This window comes from Herpailurus yagouaroundi, unplaced genomic scaffold (genome assembly GCF_014898765.1).
Source record: "Herpailurus yagouaroundi ecotype Mexico unplaced genomic scaffold, PumYag 163, whole genome shotgun sequence".
Taxonomy (NCBI): Eukaryota; Metazoa; Chordata; class Mammalia; order Carnivora; family Felidae; genus Herpailurus; species Herpailurus yagouaroundi.
The window spans coordinates 3677329-3684325 of NW_024412404.1; positions in this window are offsets into that span (position 1 = coordinate 3677329).

Genomic DNA, 6997 nt, shown 5'->3' on the forward strand with positions numbered 1-6997 from the left:
AGAAAGAAAAAGAAAAAGAAAAACTTGTAGCACATCCATCACTGTAGTCCTCAGAATGTTGATTTTGTCTGGTTTGGATACCCCATCAGATTCAAGTATGGAGATAAAAGAGCCTAGATCACAGGTGTGATACTCTCCCAGGTGGGATGCATTCTCCAAGTGCAATATCTGTCTCCCTTCTAGAAAGTCCTACCCCTTGGGCCCAGCTGGCTGCTTCATAAACCCAGGTTTCTCATCACAGGAGCAGCTAGGTGAGACAGTGTGACCACTTCAAAGCAAAGTCACCACTTCTGGAAGTCTCTAAACATACGCCCTTTTGTCTTTCAGCCATAAGAAGGGGCAGAAATTTCTGGGAGCCTGGATGTGGCTCAGTTGGTTAAGTGATGGCTCAGGTTATGATCTTGCGGTTCATGAGTTTGAGCCCCACATCGGATGAACTGCTGTCAGTGCAGAGCCTGCTTCAAATCCTCCGTCCCTCTCTCTCTCTGTCCCCCTCTGCTTGCACTCTTTCAAAAGTAAATAAACATCAAAAAAAAAAAAAGAAGAAGAAGAAGGGCAGACCAGAAGAGAATGTAAAATCTTTATTCATGGAAGCCTTCCCTTAAAAGTAAAAACTTGTAGTTCTTTTATGTCACTGTGAATGGGGGACACTTAAAAAATGCTATAGAACAGCAAACCAATGCTATAGAGCAGCAAGCCTGCCATCTATTTTTGTAAATAAAGTTTTATTAGAACATAGCCATTCCTTTAATTTATGGTTTGGCTATGAATTCCATGTTATAATGGGGGAGACTGCTTGGCTCACAAAGCCTAAAATATTTACTACTTGTCCTTTTACATAAAACGTTTGCTGACTCCTACTGTATAATGTGGTCCCAAAGTGTGAGGCAGAATAACATCCTGGTTGAAAGCACAGGCTCTAAAGTCAGTTTTCTGTTTAAAGCCTGGTTTTGCTGTTGAGTAACTGAGACTTCATGCAAAGTATCCAAAACTTCTCTGGGCCTCGGTGTCCTCATCTGTAAAACAGGAAGATTAATAGCATCTACCTAAGAGAAGTGTGGAAAAGATTAATTGAGATAATACATCTAAAGGGTTTCAAATATTGCCTGGCATAAAACATCTTTATTAGTATCACATTGGCAACAGCTGTATAAACTGAACTCCAACAGAAAAGCTTCAGCTGAGTTGTAAATGGCACTTACACATGCATGTAAGAATTTCCAAGATTCATCACTGTGTTATACAAAGGGGATTCTCAGCTTATTTCCAGTGACAAGCAATAGGCTGACATAAATGACAGCTTAGGAACATAGCCATTTTATATCCTTCCTTCACTGTATCCCCAAACCATTGCTTTTGATTTCAATAGCTTATGTCTACATATGTCATACATTAGTCTGTAGTCAGACATTCAGACTTCAAATTATTTGATCTTCAAACTTGTCATTCTTCATGTATTTTGTCTTCATCTCATCTCCCTTGGATTTTTTTTATGCCTAGCACTCACTCCTTAATACCGATTTTACAACACCCACAAATTTTAGAGGTTATGGAGGATGTTGGAGAGGAGAACCCTCACACTTCCACTTAAGCCAATGATACTCGAAAGATAGTGTACCAAAATCTCTGGAGTTGTTATTTAAAATGAAGGTCCCACCCCCGCCTCCCCGAGAATTTTATTTCATAGGACTGCGATGTTTCTAGAAAACTGCTTCAGTAGGACACAATACAGCTGATTCTTACATTGAATCATACTTTGGAAAACACTAACCTATTCCTCCTCTTTCTTCTACTTTATCAAGAGAAAGGCTTTTTGAAGTAGAACATACATCACCATGTCCCCTTTCTCTCTGGAAAACTGGCTGGTATATATTGGGGGCTAGCAAAGGTGGGAGTGGGGTTAATATTTTGATGGGCCTACATTGGTCCCAGCTGGATAGCACAAATGGACTTACTGAAAAGAAAACAGAACTTTATGTCTGCATGTAGGAACAGTATAGATTTTCGGAGATGCGTAATGATGCATACCATGTACCAGAGGGTAAAATTAAGCTCATAAGACTTCAGCTATAGTTGATACTTTGGAACATGAGGGTCCTTCCAGATCAATTTAAACTATCTGGTTGAACTATCTGCTTTAGTTATTACATGATTTTTTTTTTTTTTTTGGCTTTGCCAGTTTCAATTTGTAACTCCAAGTTTGGGAAAACCATCTCAAGTTAAAGGCTGGTTTTTAAAATCATTGTGTTCACCGCTAACCACACTCCCCCCCCCCCCCCCACACCCCAGCAATGGAATGAATTCTTAGTAATATGCTGAGGGCATGCAGCTCTGCCAAGATTTACTTCCTGTTTCTACTTGGGCTGGATTAGTATTATTTTCCAATGTCCCGAAATTGCATGTCAGAATTTATTTGAAAACATAATAATTTGGAAATGGATATCCTGCTAATTGGAGCATCTGTCTCTAGCTACAGTTCTTTTCTTTTTGTAACATCCTGATTTATAATGATCATCTCACCTTTGCAGATATTGCAGTATTTAGGAATAATGCTCAACCCTGTTCTGTCTCCGAAATAACATAAAGTCATCTTGGGTTATGCTATTATTCTACTACCTACGAATTATCTCTGTGCTTCACTCCCTATCGGTTTGGTTTGTTGCCAAAGTGGTGATTTATGTCTGCTTGCTTCTAGACTATATTATTGCAATGCTTTCATATACAGACTAACTGATTAGACTCTGAACAGAAAGAAAGAAACACAGTTCAGTTAGTCATGTATGTTACACACAATTCCCTGTTTCCTTAGGCTTCCTCGTGGTTTCCTTTCCTGAGGTGGGGCATGGAAGCCATACCACCAAAGTCAACACCCTGACCATTTCCATTAAGGTCTTTGAAGCTTATACATTTTAGGTCTCTTGAATTAAAAGTATCACATCTAGTATAGCAAAAGAGCTGCTGATAGTTTGAAAATGGGAAGTTTTATCCAAACAGCTGTGCAAACTAGAGCTGATTTTGCTTTTCCTCTTAGTTTTCTTTCAGATGTTCTGTATGGTTCAACATAATGTATACAAACAGCCTTATCCTTATGGAGTTGGACCTTTTGGATTGCCTGGTGTGAAGGAATGATGGTCCTGGAGGAGGAGTTTCTCACATAGCCTACTGTCTCTCTTCATGCAGCTGACTTTTATCCAGCATCCCTGGCCGATAACCATTCAGCAACCCTCTGGTCACTTTCAGTAATGAGGGTCTCAGTATTTTAAACACAGCTGGCTACCACTGTTGCAAATTTCTAGTTGTTGTTTCTTTCTTCCTTTTCAATAGGATCCCAAGCCTCCTCTGGGGGTAATCTCCGCCTTGAAGCCTTGCTTTGTTTTACTGTCTTTTCTATAGCACTTGCTGTGGACTGGTTGTGTTCCCCCAGATTCATATTTGAAACTCGTATCACCAGTGTGATGGTATTTGGAGATGGGGCCTTTGCAAAGTAATTAATTAGGTCATGAGGAAGGAATCCTTATGATGGCATTAGTGCCTTTATGACAAGAGGCAGGAGACAGCTTGCTTCTTTTCTCTCTCTCTGCCAAATAAGGGTACAAGATGAACTTTTGTAAGTCAAGAAGAGGGGCTTCACCAAGAATATGCCATGCTGTCACTCTGATCTCTGAATTCCAGCTTCCAGAGCTGTGAGAAAGATGGTGATGACCATCCAGAGGAAAAGACAGTTCTCCCATTTGTCTTAAGCCCCTTCACCAACTAAACATATCCAATTTATTTTGTTATCCCTCACATCCCTGGTTTGCAAACATTTTACCTTTCTGTTCAAGTTTTTAGCAAGTACCTCTCATTGCCAATTTCTCTCCCTGATGAGCCCATGTGATCCTGGTATTATTACTTAACCACTTCCTAACTTGTACTGCAATAGACATTATTGGGCTATACTTTCCTACTTAAAAACTCTAAATCCTAAGAAATTCACAGAAGAAACCCAAGGTAGACAAAAATACTTATCAGACAAAGCACTCTGCACAACTCTAAGGGAGAGTAATACACACACACACACATGCACAATGACTAATGGATTGTGACTAATGACTGAAATTTCCTGTTTACTTCCTGAAAGAATGGACATAATATTACTTTTTATAGTTTGAAAGGACAGAATCCAAATGATAATAATTATTATTCTGGAGTGAAAGTATTACAGGTAGTTTTTGTCGCTTTTGCTTATTTTGATACTTCTAATTTTTTCTACAAAGAATCAGCATTGTAGGGGTGCCTGGGTAGTTAAGTCAGTTAAATGTCTGACTCTTGATTTCAGTTCAGGTCATGATCTCACGGTACATGGGATTGAGCCCCAGGGTAGGCTTTGCATAGACAATGCAGAGCCTGCTTAGGATTCTCTCTCACGCTCTCTCTCTCTGCCCCTTCCCTGCTCATTCTCTCTCTCTTTCTCTCTCTCTCTCTCTCTCAAAATAAATAAAATAAACATTAAAAAAAAAAGAACCAGCATTGTTTATGTAACTTTTTTCGAGACAGTCATAAGAAAGACCAGATATTCTAAAAATAATTTGTCAATTATTTACTCTTTACTATGGCATAGACGACTCCCAAATGTTTACACTCTAGGCATTAAAAACCTTGGAAATTGTATTTTAAAATCTTTCAGTATAAAACAATTATAGTTTTATAATTGAGACAAAATTATGAGAAATTTTCTATGACCCTAAAGTAAAGGCAAGGATTCTGAACAAAGAATTCATTGGAAACATTCAAGCAAAAGCACTGCCTCTGGGTACATTGCTTTAAATCCATTTTTTTTTAACCTTAATGTGGAAGATACACATACAATGATGTTAGCCCATGGTAACACACAACAGAAAATGTATTATTAAACTTGGAATACTTATAAGCATCCTTAGACAAAAATGCCCAAAGTAGCTGCCTGAATTGAGACATCTGGAAAATGGAGGCATTATGTGTTGACCTAGGATAATTTGCTATGATGCTGGTGATTTTCTATTCATTTTCTTCAGTACTTTTCAAAAAGACTATTGTATTTAAAAACCAAATTGCTGGCACCACGCAATTTGAAAAAAAAAAAAATACATCAAGTACACAAATTACTGGAGAAAAATGCTGCCTGTAGTTTCCAACCAAGTCAGCTCCACAGAAAATGTCATGTCAAAATCCTGCAGGGTCATCCTTTCTACATTTGAGGATGAATTTATTACCTTATTACCCAGACCATGCCAGCATTCTAGAGCAAAAGCTGCCTGTGTAATGCAAGCTTATGCAAACATTGATTTCTTGTGGTTAACTTCCAAATGTCTTCGGATTATTCTTGTGCGCTCTTGGAACTTATCTCTTCACCCAGCAGCAGACAAGGGAGTTAATATACGGTGCGTGTGTGTCCATTTCTGTTGACACAATGCACAGGCTATCAGTCGCTATTAATTCCAGGAGAGGAAGGGCAGGGCAGAGGGCAGGCAAAGCGGAATCCCAACGAAACAGAAAAAAGAATACGTCCTGTCAGATCTCTTTTTGTCGAGCAGTTCAGTTGGGCACCACTGATCTTTTAAAGTCTGTGTTTGTACTACCTTCAATTACTTGTACGTGTCATTGTTTGTATAGCACAGAAACATGAATTAAATCTGTCAGGCTTTTGATCTGCATGCCAAGTCAACAGTGTAGTCATTGTAAGCACTTATCCAAAAAAATCCCAACCCTCCTCACCGCCCCCCCCCCGGAAAAAAAAAAAAAAAACCACTTTGTATTTGGCCGTGAAGAAGAGAGGGAACATTTTTTGCTCTTTTGACTATTTTTATCACTCTTCCTGTACTATTCCTTTTTAAAATGACATTTTTTTGTCAGTACGGAAAAAAAATCTCTTGTCAGATGCAGTGCTTAATTATAGATTTTGAGATCTGTGAAGGCTTGCATTAGTTTCTTCCATTCAGGACATAGCCACACAAGTAATGGAGAGAGAAAAGTAAGTAGTAACCCAGGGAAAATACTGTTTTGTGTTGGTACGACAGTGTGCAGTTTCCTCCCTTAGTAGTTTTTATAAAATTGAATACTCTGGAAGTAGAACATAAAACAATCTTTCAGGAAGAAAAGGGAGGAGACACTGAGTTTCGTTCAAGCTGAAGTTCAACATTAAAAAAACATAATCATCTACTGGAAAAAATTAAACTGGCACTCTCCATTTTGTCTAATCACCCAAAATAAACACTCTTATCATGTAGAGTGCTTCAAGAAAGAAGAAAATTCTTTCCAAATCATGTCGTTGAAAGCACAAAATCTGAGGACTAAGATTAAAAGCTCCCTAATTTTTTATTTAGCTTGTTTTATGGTTAATATTAATAGAAAAAACTGTGCAATCGTTTTACATTTTAATAGTCACAAATAGTTAGAAGATGGATAGCACTGATGGTTGAACAATCCCTAGATTTCAGTTTATTAACTGTTTCTTAGGCATCTAATAAGTAGGAGATTGACTCTGTCCAGCCGTTTGCTGTGGAAAGGGATGGGGCAAACTCTAAGGAAGACAAGCAAGGTGAAGCAAAGGATCTCGATCATAACCTATGTGACCAAACTCTGATTAACAGAGCAGCCTCCTTACGATGGAAAATCATTTTGAATTCATAGCTAATCCTTATCCCCACAAAACAATCTGGAGGTAAACCAATCAGTTTCCAGCATGGAGAGTTAAGTCTCTGGAGCTTCTGGGTTAACATCTTTAATGAAAGCTACATTTATTTTCTTTGAGGAGCTTAAAAGGACTCCCCCATCTGACCAGCAATTAATATCCAGACCAGCGATGTGCTGAAAAATCACTCTGACCATAACCGAAGTCACTCCAAGTTACCTCTTTCAGACTAAGATGAGAACATGAGAACAAAAACGCTACTGAATGTGTTGTCTTGGGTCTTTTTGTCTGGCTGACCTCTCTGTAGATGAAAAATCGGTGACAGCTGTAGCTGTGTATGGCACAAAC